This window comes from Pan troglodytes, chromosome 15, assembly GCF_028858775.2.
Source record: "Pan troglodytes isolate AG18354 chromosome 15, NHGRI_mPanTro3-v2.0_pri, whole genome shotgun sequence".
In the NCBI taxonomy this organism is placed as follows: domain Eukaryota; kingdom Metazoa; phylum Chordata; class Mammalia; order Primates; family Hominidae; genus Pan; species Pan troglodytes.
In genome coordinates, this window is record NC_072413.2 from 42,473,617 (window position 1) to 42,495,324 (window position 21,708).

The window sequence follows — 21,708 nt, forward strand, 5'->3', positions numbered from 1 at the left end:
GACTTAATGAATTAGTACATTGCCTCATCCAAAATGAACACCATGATCCCAGCTAACTTGATGAGGAGTTTTAGCTGGACTTTCAGATTCTTTTAAAGGGGAGTAAAGCTGTTCATTGAAATGTACTTTGCCTGGTCAAATATTTGATGCAGTAAAAAGCAGTCATAAAAGCTGAAACTAAGACTCAGATCCCATGCCAATCGTTCTAAAAAAGCAAGCACCAAAGACTGTTTCCTAGAATTTTACCATTTTTTAAAGAGAATATCATACAGATGCTATATTTGTAGTTTATGCTTCATGATTCAGTGCTTTTTCCTGCTAACTATTGAAGCTGAGAAGCTCAACATTCACACACACACACACACATACACACACAAATACTACTAACAATGACAGAATCGAAAGTTCTTTATCCAACATCCATTCTTCCCTTCAGCCTTAGTAATTGAATTACAGTTTAAAAAACAGCAAATATGTATGATAAACATTTATTTTCATTTAAAATGTATAAGCAAAGACTACTTATTCTACTCTCTTTTGATGTAGTGCCAAAGTCTTTTCTTTGAATGTCTCCATCGATTGCAATTCTCCATTGTCTTTCTTTCATAAATCACTCTCATAATTCATCTTCTACAATGTCCAGTTTCAGTGTCTTTGAAGAGAAAAGAAGACATTTGTTAGGGAATTAATGCATATCCTTTCATAGTTTGACAATTTTTTTTCCAGGCTTTCACAATTGCCTCCCCACATCTAATTTGGCAATATTTTTAAAAAATAAAATTTACCTTCATTGTGTATTTCCAAAGAATAAACTTTATTTTCATTTCAACTACTTTACTTTTTACTAACTTGAATATTGTGGGTTTAGATAATATTTGTAAAATCACATAATTCTATCAAAATGTCTGAAATACACAGGTTTAGGAACAAATATAACTGGATCTTACCAAGCCAAAAAAAAAAAGTACTGAATAAGTGGGAATAAAAGTGAGCAGTCACATTTGAGATGAGCCTCATAATTGTCAGGATTCAGCATGCACATTCATCATCAGAATATCTGATAGACATAATGCAGAGTTTAGGTTTATCTCTTAGTTTGGTGCAAAAGTAATTGCAGTTTTTGACTTTACATTATGGCAAAAACCGCAATTATTTTTGCACCGAACAAGTAGCAATGATTAAGTAGAAGTTGCATATGAGAGATTTCACCCCTAAAGATATTTTATGGATTTTTCAAAAAATATTCCCTACCCTCTTCTTAATCATAGAAAATATTTTTAAAATATGTATATTTCTAAAGCAGACTATCTTACTGTTTTTGATGTTGGTGTTTATAAAGAATAACAAACCCTTGAAACATATTCACATGTCTTTATTCCTAGGAGGATAATCAGCTATTAGTCACTGTTATGGGTTAAATTGTATCCCTCAAAAAGTCATATGTTGAATTTCTAATCCCAGTACCTCAGAATGTGACCTAATTTGGAAAAAAGATCATTGCAGGTATAATTAGTTAAGATGAGTTCTTAGTAGAGTAGGGTAGGCCCTGAATCCAGTATTACTGGTGTCCTCATAAAATGGGGAAACTTGAAAATAGACACACACCCAGGAAGAATACCATGTGAACATAAAGGTAGAGATAGAGGTGATGCACCTACAAGCCAAGGAATGCAAAGATTTCCATCAAACACTGGAATCCTGTTGTTTCAGCCACTCAGTTTGTGGTACTTGGTTACAGCAGTCCTAACAAACTAATACAGTCCATCTTTAGATCAATTTTTCCTTAGCTTACAGTCATATTAAGCTTAAATCTGACTTCATCTGGTTTCTATTTATGTCCTTCTCTGCAGCTTCTTACAATTTGTCAGGTCTTCTCTTTTCTAGGTAGGTAGCCTCTTGACTTGAAAATGTTTCTTCATATCATATTATTTCACTATCCTGATCTCTCTTCTAATGCATTCCTAAAAATACAGTCTTATGCATAAAATTAAAAATAGCATGTGGCCTGCCTAATGCAAAGTAAGGCAAAGAATAAATCACCTTTCTTCCAAACATGATTTTTTTGTAATGACACAGCCCAAGGTGCAATAATGGCAGCACATTAAACTGCTTACCCTCATTGAACGAAAATCTTAGTTACCACACATGCTTTCTCTAAGCCATGTCTCTTCTGTATTCTTTGTTGGAGCTGATTTTTTTGATCCAATGATAAAACTTTAATGTTTAATCCCGAGAAACTTCATTTTGCTGCTCTGCCACATCATTCTAGCACATCAAGTTTAGCTTAGAACCTGATTCCTTTAGTTAAGTCATTAGGAAAAAAAAGTTGATGTACAGGGAAAGGATAGATTCCCTAAGCCACATTACCAGAAACTTTCTCCAAGCCAAGTTTATCTGTTACGTAGCAATCTGGGATATACCTTATCAGTCAGTTTCCAAGAAATGTAGCTGTACTAACACCAAGTACATATCTCTTCAAAAGTTTAAAGAAAGGTTCTATTACTTTAATAAATACAAATAAATTATATCTCTATCCTTCCCCTGATCTACCAGCCTAACAATTCTGTCAAAAAAAGGACATGAAGCTAATTCAGCATCACTTGTTTTTGGAGAAACCAGGCTGAGTCTTAGTGATCTCTGCTAAGTAATGTAACACATTTCTTCATTTCTTAAGAAATTGACTTCCAAATTTAGCTGAAATCACATTAGAATTCATTATATGACTTTTTCTTCATAAATCTAAATGAACTGCAAAGTTTAACATTTCAATATAATCATGATAAAATTAAATCTTAGTTCATTTTAGAAAGTTAACTTGAAATTGCCTAAAGAATGAATAGAGTGCATTTTTCAATGAAAAATGTTTCCAGCTTGCAGTAATGCAGTTTTTTCAGTCATATAAATAGAAGCTACCAAATATGCTTTTGAAAAAATATGATTTATTTCAGAATCGAATTACTGACTTAGAACTTCAGTGCTGTCTTCATTATAGACATTTAGCGTACTTTATCCTAATCTTACTTCTAATCTTTCATTTATACTTTTTCCTTTGATTCATTCCCTCAGCTCCTTCTAGGACTTTGTTTAAAATATCTCCTGCCCCCTCCCTTTAAAATGCACACTCTATCATTTCCCATCCCCTTCCTTTATTTCCTTTATCACACTTATCCCTTGGCATTATTGATATTCATATATTTTCCATCTCACTTGCTAGAATTTAAACTACACAAGAATAGGAAGTTTATCTGTTGCTTTAACAGCCACATACCCAGGTTTAGAACAGTACCCGGCACATAGTGACTTCTCAACAAATACTTGTTGGAGGAGTGAATGAAGCAATGAAGAGAAGTACCAATTATACTATTAAGTAAACATTTCGCAACCAGAATACTAAGAGACGAATGTAGGCAAGAGGTGGTAACTGAAAACACCAAGTCACAGTTGAGATAAAACTCACCTATACATGCTACAGATTTAATTAAACATAATATTGTATAATTAAAATTACATCTAATATTTTAGATACATGTTTACTCTTTTAGAATTATAACCCACAACTATAAAATAATAGTTCAACAACTCTAAATATCACATAAATTTCCTAATAAAATGCAGCCAAAATGTCACTATGTTTGTAAAAATAACTTTATTTTCCCACTCAATATATAATTTCCTTCTTTAATTCAAATATTCAAATAACCTGATGAGGGAAGAAGCATAGTCTCTGCTGCCCATTCTCGCTATCTGTTTTCCCATTTACCCCTTATTCCCACTCTAATCACCCCATCTTCACTATGCTGGAATTCACTCCCTTCTATACATCTTTATTGTCTATGCTATGAATAATTATCTTTTAAAATCAGAAAAAGAAAGCAATTACTTAAATGAGTAGTTATTTAAATAAATGTCTGTTTTGTTTTGTTTTGTTTTGTTTTTTGAGACGGAGTCTCGCTCTGTTGCCCAGGCTGGAGTGCAGTGTCAGGATCTCGGCTCACTGCAAGCTCCGCCTCCCGGCTTCATGCCATTCTCCTGCCTCCGCCTTTCGAGTAGCTGGGACTACAGGTGCCTGCCACCACGCCCAGCTAATTTTTCGTTTTTTTTTTTTTTTTTTTTTTTTGAGACGGAGTCTCGCTCTGTCGCCCAGGCTGGAGTGCAGTGGCGCGATCTCGGCTCACTGCAAGCTCCGCCTCCCGGGTTCACGCCATTCTCCTACCTCAGCCTCCCGAGTAGCTGGGACTACAGGCGCCCGCTACCACGCCCGGCTAATTTTTTGTATTTTTAGTAGAGACGGGGTTTCACTGTGTTAGCCAGGATGGTCTCGATCTCCTGACCTCGTGATCCGCCCGCCTCGGCCTCCCAAAGTGCTGGGATTACAGGCGTGAGCCACCGCGCCCGGCCTATTTTTTTTTTTTTTTAGTAGAGATGGGATTTCACCATGGTAGCCAGGATGATCTTGATCTCCTGACCTCGTGATCCACCCACCTCAGCCTCCCAAAGTGCTGGGATTACAGGCGTGAGCCACCACACCTGGCCAAATGTCTGATTTTTGTTTGGTTTCAGTTTGCAACATTTTTCTTTGCTTGTATTGTTATCACTGTTTTTAATATTGATTAGAAACAAATAGTGCCTTGAACAGTAGATATTTGACTACCATTCTGCTACTGAAAAGGCCTCCCAGTGTCCAATGGTTCATTTAAAATAGAAGAAAATGTAGTTCTACTAAAGATTTCCATAAAATTATTTATAAAAAATTTAGGATGTCTTCAATGAAATGTGTGAAAATATACAGAATTTACTTTAATGCAGTGCTTAAATTGAACCAGTCAGCCAAACTGACTTCTAAATAAGCAGCTGATGGATATATATAGAGAGAGAGATAGATATGTAGATATATAAATACATAATTTATTAATCAAATGACTGCATTGTTAAGTAAACAACTAGTACTTTGCAATGTAAAAGCACATTACAGTTTACAAAATATGCCTACATGGCTTCAATTCCAGTATAAGTTACTATGTCACTAAATGCCACTTTTGGAATCCAAATTTATCCACAATTTCCCCAACCTTTGCATTAGCAAAGCAGCTCTTACAACATTGAGCCCTCAAAGAGCCTCATCTGCCACAAATAAATCAGCTCTTCAAGACAACAGAGCAATATGACTGAGCCACAGCTAGTATCATACTGAATGAAGAAAAACCGAAAGCCTTTCCTCTGAGATCTGGAACAAGACAAGTATGCCCACTTTTACCACTGGTACTGAACATAGAACTGGAAGTCCTAAGTAGGGAAATCATACAGGAGGAAAAAATGAAGGACATCAAAATTCAAAAAGAAGAATTCAAGTTATAGTTGCTTGCAAATGATATGATTTATATTTGGAAAAACCTAAAGACTCCACAAGAAAACTATTAGAACTGATAAATTCAGTAAATTTGCAGGATACAAAATCAACATACAAATATCAGTAGCATTTCTATATGCCAACAGTGAACAATCTACAAAAGAAATCATGAAAGTAATCCCATTAACAATAGCTACAAATAAAATGAAACTCCTAGGAAGAAATAAAAGAAATAAAGAAATCAAAGAAAAAAATTCTTTAATCAAAGAAATAAAGATGCCACAATGAAAACTATAAAACATTGATGCAAGAAATTGGAGAAAACACAAAAAAAGTAAAGATATTCCATCTTCATGAATTGGAAGACTGAATATTGTTAAAATGTCCATGCTACCCAAAGCAGTCTACAGATTCAATGTAATTGTTGTCAAAATACCAATGACATTCTTCACAGAAATAGAAAAAAAATTTCTAAAATTTATATGGAACTGCAAAAGACTGAGAATAGCCAAAGTTATCCTGAGCAGAAAGAACAAAACTGGAGGAATCACATTATCTGATAATATGGTTTCGCTCTGTGTCCCCACTCACATCTCATCTTGAATTGTAATCCCCATAATCGCCACATGTCCAGGGAGAGACCTGGTGGAAACGACTGGATCATAGGGGCAGTTATCTCGATGCTGTCTTCATGATAGTGAATTCTTATGAGATCTGATGGTTTTATAAGTGTTTGACAGTTCCTCCTTCACATACTCTTTCTTGCCTGCCACCATGTAAGATGTGCCTGCTTCCCCTTCTTCCATGATTGTAAGTTTCCTGAGGCCTCCCCAGCCATGCAGAACTCTGAGTCAATTAAACCTCTTTTCTTTATAAACTACCCAGTCTCGGGCAGTTCTTTATAGCTGTCTGAGAATGGACTAATACACCTGACTTCAAAGTATACTACAGAGCTAGAGTAACCAAAATGGCATAGTAATGGCATAAAAACAGACAGATAGACCAATGGAACAGAATAGGGAACCCAGAAATAAATCCATACATCTACAGTGAACTCACTTTTGACAAAGGTGCCAAGAGCATACATTACGAAAAGGATGGTCTCTTCAATAAATGGTGCTGAGAAAACTGGAGATCCATATGCAAATTAATAACATTAATCCCTAGACCCCTATCTCTTATCATTTACAAAAGTCAAATCACAATGAACTGAAGACGTAAATCTGAGACCTCAAACTATGAAACTAATGAAAGAGAACAATGGGGGAATTCTCAGGGCCATTGGTTTGGGCAAAGATTTATTGAATAACACCCCACAAGCAAAGGCAAATAAAGCAAAAATGGACAAATTAGATCACACACAGTTAAAAATCTTATGCACAGCAAAGGAAACAATCCACAAAGTTAAGAGACAATCCACAGAATGGATGAAAATATTTACAAACTATCCATCTGAAAGGGAGTAATAACAAGAATATATAAGGAGTTCAAACAACTGTACAGGAAAAAATCTAATAATCTAAAAATCTGACAATCATTAAAATAGGCAAAAGATATGAATAGATATTTCTCAAAAAAAAGACGTATGAATGGCCAACAGGTATATGAAAAGATTCTCAACATCATTGATCAGAGAAATACAAATAAAAACTACAATGTGATATCATCTCACCCTTGTTAAAGTGGCTTTTATCCAAAGGACAGGCAATAATGAAGGCCTATTGTTTGGATAAAAAGGTGTGGAGAAAAGGCAACCCTCATACACTGTTGGTGGAGATGTAAATTAGTACAGGCATTATGTAGAACAGTATAGAGTTTCCTCAAAAAACTAACAATAGAACTATAGTATGACAGCAATCTCACTTCTAGGTATATACCCAAAAGAAAGGAAATCAGTATATTGAAGCTATATGTGAACTTATGTGTTTATTACAGCACTATTCACAATGGCCAAGATTTGGTAGCAACCTAAGTGTCCATAAGCAAACTAGCGGATACAGAAAATATGGATACATATACCCAATGGAGTACTATTCAACTATAGAAAAGAATAAGATCCTGTCATTTGCAATAACATGGATGGAGGTCATTATGTTAAGTGAAATAAGCCAGGCACAGAAAGACAAACTTAGCATGTTCTCACTTATTTGTGGAAGGTAAAAATTAAAACAATTAAACTCATGGAGATGGAGAATAGAAGAATGGTTACTGGAGACTGGGAAGGGCAGCACAGGTGTGGGGGACAGTGAGGATAGTTAATGGGTACAAAAATATAGTTAGATAGAATGAACAAGGTCTAGTATTTGATAACAACAGAGTGACTACAATCAACAATAACTTATTGTATGTTTTTAAATAGCTAAAAGAATATAATTGGAATGTTTGCAACTTTAATATAAATGCTTGAGGTCATGTATGCCCCATTTACCCTGATGTGATTATGCACTGTATGCCTGTATCAAAATATTTAGTATACCCCATAAATATATATATATATATATATACCTGCAACGTACCCATATTTAAAAAAAAAAAAAGACAACAGAGCACTCACATTCTTTGCTCATTTGTATTTCATGGAAAAGGGAGATGAAGGGAAGTCTATGTCATGTGGAAAAAGTGATATAAGGTCCAGGTAATGAAGGTGATCAACTGACTGCAATGAGATAAAAATTGACCCCTGCCCCACTTCTAGTTCCTTCTCTGCCCATTTTGACTGGGAACTTAAAGAAGATATTGGCTGGTACTTGCATTTTTGACAATTCAAGGACACCAGTTGTTCATGAACCCCACTTTAAAAAACATGGTGATAAAATGGTATTGAAGAGTGACTAACTGCATTATAACCAGAGAAGATAGAGGGATGTGAATATACAAATGCCTTCACCCACAAATTTTTAAATAAATTTTATATAAAGTCATAACTCTTTTTAAAACACAGGAATCAAGTTCACATTTTCCATGCTGCAGAAAGGATTAAACATGTAGGACAGTTTATAGCTATTTATTGCCTCCTGAACATCAGCTTGATTAATGTTAGTATATTAACCCAGGTAAGCAAGTTTTAAAGCAAGGGAAAAAAAAATGGTTTTGCTATTGTCTATTTTACTCAACCACAGCAGAAAAGAGAGGGAAAAATTATTAGTATTGCAAAGTGCTGAGGAGAAAACATATTTACCCATCTATAAACCCTTTTTCAAGGTTTTTGGGTTTTTTAAATTTTAAAACAGCATTATTGATCAGGTTGTACTAACTTTGCCTTTTGGAAACTTATTTAAAAAAAGACATTTCAGTTGCCATGATCTAAAGTAATGTTTACCACTGTGGTTTACATTTAACATATTGTAGTAGTTATTTTTTAAATTATTTTATTTTGTCATGTAGAGATACTGTGTGTTTTTTTTTTTATTTGAACTGGTTAGCTCTATAAATTCCTCACTTAAGCTTTACAAATGGACCATTCTTTTTAAAAAGCCTATAAACAAATAAATAAATAAATAAATAACATAAGAATAAAATAATGAGCTCAAAGTGAAATAAGGAAATAAATATTACAGAAGGTTGGAGTAGAGCACCAGTGAAATAAAAGTATAAATTTCAGTTTCCCAGCCTAATAAAAAATTAGTATAAATGCCTATTTTATTGATCTTTAAGACTCTAAAATACTCTAGAGGAAACTGAATCCAAATTTTATTCCAAAAGTAAAAATAATAAAGAGTTAGTAAAAAATTTACCAAACATGATAGTAGAATCTCTCATTTCTATTTTTGGGAAGAGGAAAAGTTTATGGTTCATTTTAATTTTACATTGTTTCCTATCAATATGTATCTCATTTTTTTTGGAAATGATTTGTATTCTATGGATATGTTGTCATGAATGAGACTTTTCTTGATGGAAAATGAAGTCATCATGTTAGAAGAGTCCCTTTGAGGAAATCAGTTATCTCCTTACTTGCAAGTGGCATACGTTTTCTAGATTTTCTTAAAAGTTAGGCTTAAATATTTCCAGAAATAGATATTTCACCCTAGCAACCACCTCCCTTGCAATCAGTGCTGCAAAAGGGAAGAACAGACTCTTTATAGTCAAAGAGATCTGAGTGGCTGGAAGGAAAAAATATTCCAACAGGAAATAAAAGTGAAACATGTCGGAAGAGATAGGATTGAAAGAAACGAAGGTAAAGGAAAGAAGAGAGAGAGAGAATAGAAAAAGTTATGTGTTGTTATGAAATTAACAAAATCTAATTTTAATATTTATTTATATTTACATTTTTCCCAAAAGCTTTACTAGGGCCAGAATACTTAGAACTATCAATGCCTATTAAATTTTTAGGAAAAAATAACCTATTGAGATTATTACTGGCGTTTCAAATAAACCTAGACTTACATTTCATTCATATTTTAAAAGTAATGTAAACTTTTATAAAATATCTACCACTCTGTTTTAGAACTCAACAGCTTATGGATAAAGAAATGGTTTATCACATGATTTTCTTGGAGAAGGATAAGCCAAACCTTAATGCCTTATTAAAGTGATTTTCTTAACTAATTTAATTGCTGCACAGTAACTTTTTAATCTCTCACATCAGAAATTATCCACAAATCCAGTAATATAGGAATCTGCCAGTCAATTTTTACTATATTTTGACAATTTTCTCTTTTAGAAATGTGACAATAAAACTACATCCTATAAGGAAGACTGCTTCTAGTAGCATATTTTACCTACACTGGGTAAATTATTGCCTTTCCAGTAGAGAGAGAATGAAAAATCCTTTTGCTTAAAATATCACCTGCAGTCATTCAACCTTGCAAAATCCCTTCCTGAATGAGATGTATTTATTCAGGTTTTCACTGTAGTGAATTGAGTTAGGATTAAGAGTTCTACAGAAATTTCAATGACACAAAAAGGCATGGTTCCTTATCCTTGTAGAATCATGCAGTGACATGTAGTGGTGTTAGTTGTAGGACCTTGTAAACTTAATTTCTAAAATTGGTGAAGTGCTGGTTTTGTGTCCAGTGTGCTTAGGGCATAATAATAGGCTGTCTTCACCTTTCAAGAACTCTGAGCCTTTCACATTTTAGTTGTGAATGTGTAAGTGTACTTGTGCATGAAGGCTAACTACACTGCATGTCTTTATAAAAAGAGAAGTAGAAGCCAAGTAGAAAATCATTTAAATTTATTTCCTGGAGACACAGTAGGGCAGCATATAATGCCTAAAAGCTCTCCTGTCTTCTATGCTGTTGTATCACATTAAATAAATTTTAGGAGCTGACGAAGGCTTTTCAGTGCCAATCAACAATCAGAGACAGAGGCGTTGCTATTGACAACTGGGAAAGTTGTGGTGCTGAATTGCAGAAGCTGTCTTTTAAAGGGTTCCAGCTGTCATCATCACATCAGTGAAGCATATTAATCTGCTCCACATTGCTTGAAAAGGTGTAGGTAATTACCTTCTCTACTCCACAATGTTTTCACAGAAATCTTTCATGAGATGATATTGTTTAGTGGGAAACAACAGCTAACTTTTCCAACTAGGGGGGAGAAAGGATATATATGGCTCATAAAAAGCTGACATCCTTTTAGTTAGTGGTTTCCAGAATTTGAATAATCACCAAATATGTAACTCATGTGCCTTATGCAGTAAACAACCTGAACAACCATACTTGCCAGCCCTAGAGACTAACTTGTTATGATTACTGTTGTTGTTATTATTATTTAACAATAGGAGGCAATTTTTAAAAAATACGTTACAATTTCATAAAGACAATTTGGCCATGAACACACAAAATAGGAAGTACATAATCTCAGAATGAAACACAGACTTACTTTTAAATTAAATAATTTTAGATTCAAGAAAAACTCACTGCATTACCCTTATAGCACATTGTCATTACATGACAAACTAGTAAAAGAAAGTTCTTATTATCTTTCATAAATTCGAGTTTGGAAAATAAAATTTGCTTTTAATTATTATTTTATAGAAAGCAAAAAGGCCTTTTAACATTTGATGAAAATCAAAGTTTATCATTTCTGTAGCATGTGGCTATGTCCCTAAAAGAGTGACTTAACCTGCGGCTGCCAAAATCAGTGACAGATTTTGACACAAGCTGTGAAAGAAGCAACTGTGTGACTAATGGCCTGGCTCATACATTCACTTGGTGGCCGGGTGCCAGTATTTTATCTGGATGGTTTGCTTCAGACTCAGATGCTTCTACTTTAATAACTCCTGAATGAGACTCTGAAAACAAAGTAATTCCTGTGGATTATATATCCTTATCATCTCCAGAATGTATCTCCTTCTCACTCATCCCATTGACAAATGCTTCTCTTTTCAATTCCCCAGAAAGACTCTTTCCTTAGTGGAGGCCCAGAAGAAATAAAAAGTGGGTCACCAGAGGTGGAATGTCTGAGCCCCAGACAGACAATGACAAAAGAGTGAGACATGATAATATGACCTGGATTTCTATGAAATGTCATTTAAGCGTGGATTTAACTGTGGACCCAAAGCATTATGCTCTACAAATCGAGTGAGTTCCTCTTCTTTTTCCAGGAACTACTGTCCTTCCAGACTCGACTGATCAGCTTTCCTTTGAAGATTTTCCTTATCTTTCTCCATCCAACTCAGAACAAAGGGTAAATCAGGTAAAATCAAACAAGGTGAAGCCAGGCATGTAATTAGCTCTCAAAATATATGTTGTAAACTCCTGCATGCTTTCCAGAAATGGTTTACAACTTTAGTTTTATACTTGCTAGCAAATAAAGGCATTGGCAGGATCAGTAATGGTTCAGTGTCTACATGCTTATAAATATACAAGTTGCAAAGAAGAACACGCTCATGGCTGGTACTCACATGAGAGAGAAGTTTCTCCTGTGGGCCCTCTTAAAGAAAAAAGTGTGAATATAGTGAAGAATCATTAAATGACAGTCTCATAGTAAACACAGTGGCTTTCAAAAATCTGTTTCTTCTAACATCACTCAGCATAAGCTTATGGCAAAATGCCACTCCACAATTTAGTAAGCACATTCCCACAGGAACCAGAACAGTGTTACAGAATTTTTGCTTGCCTGGCTTAGATAGGATAGATTTAAGAGGAGCTAGGTGAATGGACAGACACCACGTCCTTCAGGCAATCTTTCATAAATATTGTTTCTCCCAGCTGAGCTTCTGATAAATGTTGAATGGCAGTGAGTTGAAGATTATATTCCCTGACAAGTACCTGGAGTGAAGCTATTCTGTTTTTCCGGTTAAGTGCAAAGCCATATGTTTTAACAGCTCCTCAACCCAGAGGCCGGATTGACATTTTCTTATGAAAGTTGACAAGTCTGACAAGAACAAATGCTTGAAGAGAAAGCCACTCCATCTGCACATAGAGATAAACAAGGGAGTACCTATGGGAAGGGCCAAGATTCTTTTCAAAAAGCAATTACTCTCCTGCTCACAAAAAAAGGAATCATCAGAGTGCCGAAGATCGTTGCCATATGATAAGAGCATAATAATTTTAAGCTAGATTAATTTTAACGTTTTAACAAAATACCATGCACATTTGCCAAAGACAAATTTTGTTTCACCCTACTATGGCCATCTGCGTCCAAAAATATTTTATATCAATTTGTTCCAAAGCGAGGAGAGTGTTCCTCAAACAAACAAAAAAATAGATTTTTTGTCAATTCTTCTAATGAGTGGGGCGTTCATCATGATAAGGAAGTGAAGACCAGAAAAATGGCTGACTGTCTTCTTATACATGCTTACTTAGGTTGCATATTACCCTTCTGAGAGAATCCCACCATTCCTCTCTCTTTTCCTTCTAAGTCTTTCTCCCATACACCTGAGGTAGGAGGATCTGAGAGAATTCTGGCTAGTATTGTTGCCACCATAAAAATCCTGGTACAGGCAGATTAAGCTGGCTCTTCTCTTGCTTTAAGAAAAATATATTTTACTCTTCCTACTGTCACTATAAACGGGCCAAAGGAGCTATCCATTTGTCAAGTCTAAGTCATCAAGTTCAACCAGGGATTTGGAACAAAAGCCTTTGCTGGGGGGCTGGCCCTTTACATACTTATTGCCCACAGAGCCTTAAAGACAATATATAGAGATATACCTGGGAAAATACAATCATAATAGTGTTTGGCAGTGGTGAATAGTGAAATAACAGTGCCTAGGACTTGTAACCCCTTGGGAAAAGGCAAACTTACAATAAACGTATCAAGAAATAAAGTAATATAATTATCTATAATTTGAATGGAGTAAACAATTGTCCTCAATAAGAATGAAGTGATGCCCTGCTTTCAATAATGGACAGAACATTCAGACAGAAAATCAATAAGGAAACAATGAACTTGAACACCACTATAGACCAAATGAGCCTAACAGACATACAAAACATTCTACCCAGCATAAGCAGAATACACATTATTCTCAAGCGCATATGGAATATTCTCCAGGACAGACCACAAAACAAGTCCTAACAATTTTAAGTAAATATATTTTAAGAGATTGAAATTATATCAACATATTTTCCAACCACAATAATATTAAACTAGCATGTAATAACATCAGGAAAATTATAAAATTTACAAATACCTGGAAATTACACATTACACACGTAAACAACAAATAGGTCAAAGAAGAAAACAAAAAGAAAATCTGAAAAGATCCTGAAATAAATGGAAATAAAAATACAGCATACTATTACTTACTTAATAAAAGCAGTTTTAAGAGAGTTTATAGCAATAAACAAAAAACAAACAAAAAAACTATAGTTAGATACCACTTCACACTGTTATGATGACTGTTATCAAAACCAAACAAAGATAATAAAGGTTGGGGAGAATGTGAAGAAATTGAAGCACTTTTATGCAGTTAGTGGGCATGTTAAATGGTGCAGCAGCTATTTAGTGCAGTATGGAGGTTCCTCAAAACATTAAAAATAAATCTATCATATGATCCAGCCATTCCACTTCTGGGTATATATTCAAAAGAATTGAAATCAGGATCTCAAAGAGATACCTACACATCCATGTTCATTGCAGCATTATTCATAATAGCCAAAATATGAAAACCACCCCAAGTGGACATGGACAGAAGAATGGAAAAAGAAAATGTGGTATATGTATACAACGGAAACTTATTCAGTCTTTAAAAAGACAGAAATCTTGCCATTTACAACAACCTGGATAAACCTGGTGGCTATTACCCTAAGGGAAATAAGCCAGGCACGGAAGGACAAATAGTGCATGATTCCACTTCTGAGTTATCTGTAACAGTCAAACTCATAGAAGCAAAGAGTACAATAGTGGTTGGCAGGGGCTAGGAAGTGGAGAAAACGAGGTGTTCATTAGATATAAAGTTACACTTACGCCAGATAAATAAGTTCTAGAGTTCTTCTGTATTACGTATTGCCTGTAGTTAATAAGATGGTATTGTGCACCTCAAAATTTGTTGAGTGTAGATTTCTTATTAAATGTTCTTAACACACGCACATGCGCACACACACACACAAGGGACGTTAGGAAACTGAGAGGTGTTGAATATGTCTATTACCTTGATTATGGTGGTGGTATCAGGAGTACTTTCATATATCCATACCTATTAAAGTATACACATTAAATATGTGCAGTTCTCTGTATATCAATCATACCTCAATAAAGCTGTTTTTAAAATGAAGGAATGGAACAGATATTAAATCCCATCAGATGAGATCTACTCAGACCGTTGATAAAGTTTATCTAATTTCTCTATACCTCAATAAAGCTGTTTTTAAAATGAAGGAATGGAACAGAGATTAAATCCCATCAGATGGGCTCTACTCAGACAGTTGATAAAGTTTCTCTAATTGGCAAGACTATTAGGATTTATGAAAGCTTGGTCAGAAAAACTTTCACTGAGGTTATGTTTAGCTTGGGGTTTTAATTACTTATGCAATATGAAGTATTATGAAGACATAACCAGAAAAGAAGCTGGGGTATATAAAGTCTGACACCATTCAATTTGGTTGGAAAAGCAGGGGGTAGGGAAGTTTCCTATTTTTTACAAATAAATTAATTTTAGAATCTCCCCCAGTAGACTCACAAACAGAAAACCCATGTTCTAGAATTTGTCTACAGTACCAGTTTCATCAGCTAAACTCAGGTCTTACCACATAAATTTATCATACCAAAGTATTAGAAGAAAAGAGAATTTATAAAAAAAGATGTTTATACATATATAACTTACCACTTCTGAAAAGATGCACAAAAAAATGGTACCACTAATGGAAACTAGGAAACTCTGGCTAATGATGCTTAATTTTAGTGATGTTTAATTTTTGGCAATATTTAGTATTTATAGCATGCAAATATGACCTCCAATATTATTTGAGATTTTACAACAGGAATTAAATTTGAGGCTAAAAATTTTGGTTCCTCCGTCTAATTTTAATTTCACAAATGACCACACTAATCAAACCAGAGTTGAGTGGGGTTTTGTGCATGGTTGTTATTGTTTGTGGTTCTTATTTTGATACACAATCTTTATCAATTTAGAGATTAGGATGCCACATTTCAAATTTCCTTCGCCACAGTATGGAAAGAATTAGTTTACCTTTATTGACAGTCTGTCAATAAAGAGGGAAATAAAAGTCTACTCTTCATAGGGGCCAGACGCGGTGGCTCACGCCTGTAATCCCAGCACTTTGGGGGGCCGAGGCGGGCGGATCACGAGGTCAGTAGATCGAGACCATCCTGGCTAACACGGTGAAACCCCGTCTCTACTAAAAAAAAATACAAAAAATTAGCCGGGCATGGTGGCAGGCGCCTGTAGTCCCAGCTACTCGGGAGGCTGAGGCAGGAGAATGGCGTGAACCTGGGAGGTGGAGCTTGCAGTGAGCCGAGATCGCGCCACTGCACTCCAGCCTGGGCGACAGAGCGAAACTCCGTCTCAAAAATAAAAAATAAAAAATAAAAAAATCTACTCTTCACAATACCCAAGACAGTTTAAAAATTCCTCCCTGGTCTCCAACTCTCTACCTTTGGGAACACTATCTAAAGTCTTCAATAGAGATTTTCTCAATGTCTCCTTGGGAACACAAAGTACGTTCAGTTTGGTGGTATATGCAAAATGAAACATGTAGGAAAAAGTCTGTTTATTGACGGGGAAGATTACAACCCATGGGCTGGGCTGGGGAAATAGTAAGCCCCTCCCATGCTACCTCCCTTTATTTAAATTTTTACATGAAGCCACACACTGTAGGACGAAAAAAAAGAAAGAAAGAACTTTTACATGGATCATACCATCACAGCTGAGTGAGGCGAGGTCAAAAATCAACAGGCAAGGTCAAAATCCCAGATTTTTTTTTTTTACTTCTGTTTAGCATATTTATGATTTAGATCTAGAAATCTCTGAACTTGCTTGGAATAATTGACTGATGTGACAAAGTGAATCCACACACAAGGCTCTACATTATAGATCAGTCTTCTCTACATCAAAAGAAAACCCCCAAATTTACATACTTTATAAATAAATGTGTGTACATGCATATCTCTATATGTGTGTGTGTATTACAACATATTTTGTCTGCCTTTAAATTTGGTCATAATCATATCAAAATGTTCATTCTATCCTTCTTTTTCACTTTCCATAGGATTAAGTTATTCATCTTTTCTGCATCTTATCTCATTTTCTAAGTTACTAGAAAATTTGATCCATGGGTAAAATTTTAAAAGACAGGGAAATAGCTGCAAATTTCTATAAGCACTAGAATAATTTGCAGTCACTTTGTCAGTGATAGATCAGTTGTAGTCAGTTACCTCATGCTAAGGCATAAGGTAGGCTGTGTTAAACTGGGCTGTGGAATATGCACAATACCTGAGTTTCCAACTGTGGTTCCACTCGTTTCTTTACCATTCAAGAAACAATGTGCAATGCAAGTAAGGAACATGACATCTGCTTATTTGAAGACTTCAGAATTAAGTTCACATCAAAACTATGTAGAACTTCCCTCCCTGCAAAGACTATTGCGTACCATTCCTTTCCTGGCTCTTGGCATGCTATTGGCACGTTACATTTTAGAAACTCCAAAAAAATAGATTTTAAGCATCTGCCATGTACATTTAACTTTTTACTTGAGTTTACTGACTATGAGAAACAGCATGTAGAAATAAGTTATACTACAGAATATGTTGTTTATATACCATGCAATGCAAGAGAGTAATTTCTATGTTTCAAAAGTAGTTCATGTTACTGGAAGAACATAATGACATGTTGTCCTAAGAGCATCTCCATTTAACTAAGATGTGATAAGAAAATCACCTTATAATGTGCGCCTACTGCTAACTGGAATACTCATCATTTAATGCCCACCACTAGCTTGAAAGAAGGAATTTTACTCACTGTAAGAGTCAACCTATCCATTCTTCATTCAGTTATTCTCTATAATTATTACAAGGCATCCATAAAAATTAAAGTGCTTCTAAGTCACTAAAAAAATGCATGTTATGATGAACTTCTTGGAAAATTCATTAAGTAAAGGATATAATTAAATTTACTAAAAGATTGTTTTATATATTATAAATATAAGTAGCCAAAGTGGTATTAATCAGAATATTTGTTTCCTTTAAGAGTTATGTCACGTATAAAAATGTGGTAAGAGAAAGGTTTGCTTTTCTCACCAGAACCAAAAATACTCTAAAATGTTTTGTCAATTAAGTATCAGCACATAATCAGCCAGAGGTCAGGTATCTCTAAATCCACATAGAAGCACAGAATTGGAAGAATTTATCTCAGTGCATCAGCTTTGCTTTTCCTAATGCTCTCAAGAAGGAAAAATTGTATCTTCTTTAAAAATAATGTTAGAAAATAATCCAAACATAAATTAGTTATGGGAATTAATAAACATAGATTAGTTACAGGGATTACCCCTGGTGATAAAGTAGCATAGATGGAAGCAAAGAAATGAGGTAGGAAGGTTGCCCCCAAAAGAGACTTACTCTTCATCACTGTCACTTGGATTTTTTTATTAGATGTACTTTTGTATTACTTGTATAACTGAAAGTAAACTTAATTGGGAAATATTAAATGAGCATATACAGATACATGTATGAAGGAAAGAAAGATGGGAGAAGGAGAAAAGTGTGAACGTGTACTTCAGGCAAAGACCCAGGATGAAAGAATAGGGCAGAATTCTTAATGAGAATTATGTGATGATGTTACAGCAATTTTTAATAAAATCCATAACACCATTATACATTTATCCAAATAGAGAAATAAAATACAAAAGACAATCTTGTCTAAATGTGGTCACTTTTCTCAAATAACCTTTCTGGACAGGTGTTCAGCTTCCTTTTATTTTCTCTTCCAAGTTTTTAATTACCCCCCCACTTTAATATCTCTCCTAATCTACGGAACCTTTTAAAAATCTTATTCTTCATTATCCCTAATGAGTAATCACTCTATAGCCATGTGGATCAGCCTATACTATTTATCTCACACTTAATTATAAGTTTATGTGTCTCCTCCAATGTTAATGATTGTAAAAGAAATAGACCCCTAGGACTCAGCTCCCATTGTAACTGGTGTATTATGCAGGAATAAGGAACAACTTTCTAACCAGGTTGCTTAGATAAGGCTTCAGATTTCACATATCAATTTAATGTGGACAACTTTCATCTCTTGGAATGCTTAATAAAGATTTTATAGGTGCCTTTTAACTAAGACTTAAATTTAATAAGTTTTTTGGAGTTAGGACCATTCGTCTCTGGCTTAAAGAGCAAGTGATCTTTTTTGTTTACAGATATAACATCCCACTTCTAAATCTTATTTCTAAATTGTTTATTGGTCAGATTCAGAGGTATTAACTATAAAGGACAATTTTGCTCATTTGGAAAACATTTTGAAGGTTATTTTAATTAACGGATAACTGTATCCATAATAAAATAAGGAAAAGTGTTTTTTATTGGTGTATCCTTGGAGACACATTTAAATGCTCTATAGATTAAGGAATACAAAGAATCCAGAATATTCATGTCATTCACTCCTGAAATCATAAAGCTCCATATAATTTGCATGATGCATTCTAGCAATAAAACATTTAACATTTACTAAGTATTTAATATATGCCAGGCACTGAGCCATGGAGGAGGGATTCCAAAAAGCAAATTACAACCATAAGAATTCTTCCAAGTGGATTTTAGGTAAAATCAGCAGAGGGCATGAGCTTTCTAACCTGCCAGGCTAGAAAGAATTAGCCTAGAAGAAAATATGAATCTTGGGATTTACCTTACCATTTGTCCATGGCAGCCCTTCTGGCTGACACAGATATTTTTGTTAGCTAGTCTACCGCTTTTATCTCCTTTCCATTCATTTCTCTTTAACATAGAAAGATTATATTGAGCCTCTAATAGACCCTAAAAATAAACAAACAAAACAGTTTCACGATATTTCTGTACTGCTAAATGTTGCTCTCATATCACTTAATCTTATTATATTTTACACTTTGAAAAGAAAAACCACCTTCATTAAATCCTTTTAGGACCAAATAAGAGTATAAATGAAATAAATATTGTGAATTTGCAATCACTGTTGTTTTCCAATTCTTGTACTTCTCTCTTTGCAGTTGTTATATCTAAAAGTTTTGGGTGTTCAGTGTTCTGCAGGATTACACAAATTAAAATAGAATTAATAGTATAAGAATAAGAGAAATCAGGCAGAGTAAGACGGCCAAATAGAAGCCTACACCAATCATCCCCTCCCCCACAAGAACACCAAATTGAACTAGTATGCACACAATTAGAGCACCTTCATAAGAACCAAAGATCAGGTGAGTGATCACAGAGCCTAGTTTTAACTTCATGTCACTGAAAGAGGCACTGAAGAGAGTAGAAAAGATAGTCTTGAATTGCTGATGCCACCCCTCCCCCATCCTACAGCAGTGGGCCCCATGGAGTGTAGAGATAAACTGTGCACTTAGGGAAGGGAGAGCACAGTGATTGTGAGACTTTGCATTGGAACTCAGTGCTACCCTGTCACAGCAGAAAGAAATATCAGGCAGAACTCAGTCAATGCCCATGGAGGTTGCATTGAGACCAGTCCTACACAGAGAGGAATCACTGATCTCAGTGGTCAGAACCTAAGTTCTGGCAATCCTCATCACTGCAAGCTAAAATGCTCTAGGTTCTAAGTAAACTTAAAAAGGCAGTCTAGGCCAAAAGGACAGCAGTTCCTTGGCAAGTATTGGTACTGTGCTGATCTCAAAGCCAGTATACTTGTGGGGCATGTGACCTGTAAGACACAAGCTGGGGCAGCCAAGGTAGTGCTTAGTGCCACCCCTTCCCTAACCTCAGGCAGTGCAGCTCCCAACTCTGGGCTAGACTCCTTTCTGCTTGACGAGAGGACAGAAAAGAGTAATGAGAACTTTGTCTTACAACTTAAATATCAACTCAGCAACAATAGGATAGGGCACCAAGCAGAGTTTTGAAGCCCTTATTCCAGGCCCTAGCTCCCAGATGACATTTGTAGACACTCTCTGGGCCAGAAGAGAACCCATTGCCTCAAAAGGAAGGGCCCAGTTCTGACATAATTTATTACTTGCTGACTGAAGAAACTTTGTCTGTGAATAATCACAGCAGTAGCCAGGTAGTACTTGCTGTGGGCCCTGTGTGAGCTGGTTCATCCTCTCCCAGCTCCAGGAAGCTCAGCACAGAGAGAGAGAGAGAGATAGAGAGAGAGAGACAGAGACAGAGAGACAGAGAGAGACTCTGTTTGAGAGAAAGTAGTGGAAGACTTTGCCTGGTAATCAAGAGAATTCTTCCAGATTTTATACAAGACCTCAAGGGCAGACATCTGTGAGTCTTTAAGAACCACAGCATTACTGGGCTTGTGATGCCTGCTAATACAAATATGGCTGCAGTGACAAAAATTTAGATTATAACACCCAAGCCCCTTTGAATAACTGGAAAGCACTGCCAAGAACAATGAGTACAGTCAAACCCAGCTGTGAATACTACAATAAATACTTAACTCTTCAATGCCCAGACAGTGGTCAAACATCCACAAGCATCAAGTCAATCTAGGAAAACATGACCTTACCAAAAAAACTAATAAGGCACCAGTGACCAATCCTGGAGAGAAAGAGATATGAGGTCTTTCAGAGAATTCAGAATATTTAAAATAGCTGTTTTGAGGAAATTCAATGAAATTCAAGATAACAGAGAAGGAATTCAGAATCCTATCTGATATATTTAACAAAAAGATTGAAATAATTAAAAAGAATCAAGCAGGAATTCTAGTGCTGAAGAGTTCAAGTGACATACTGAAGAATGCAACAGATTCTCTTAAAAGTAGAATGGATAAAGCAGAAAGAATTACTGAGCTTAAAGACAGGCTGTTTGAAAAT

At 35.2% G+C, this 21,708-nt stretch overlaps 1 long non-coding RNA gene across 1 annotated transcript in view; it reads right to left on the reverse strand.

Moving 5' to 3' along the window:
• Positions 1-390: 390 nt before the first annotated feature.
• Positions 391-21,708, reverse strand: part of LOC104002023 (uncharacterized) — a 75,769-nt gene continuing 54,451 nt past the window's right edge. The window contains exon 3 of the long non-coding RNA XR_001709127.3: positions 391-652. This is a non-coding gene — a long non-coding RNA (uncharacterized LOC104002023). The remainder of the gene's footprint in view (positions 653-21,708) is intronic.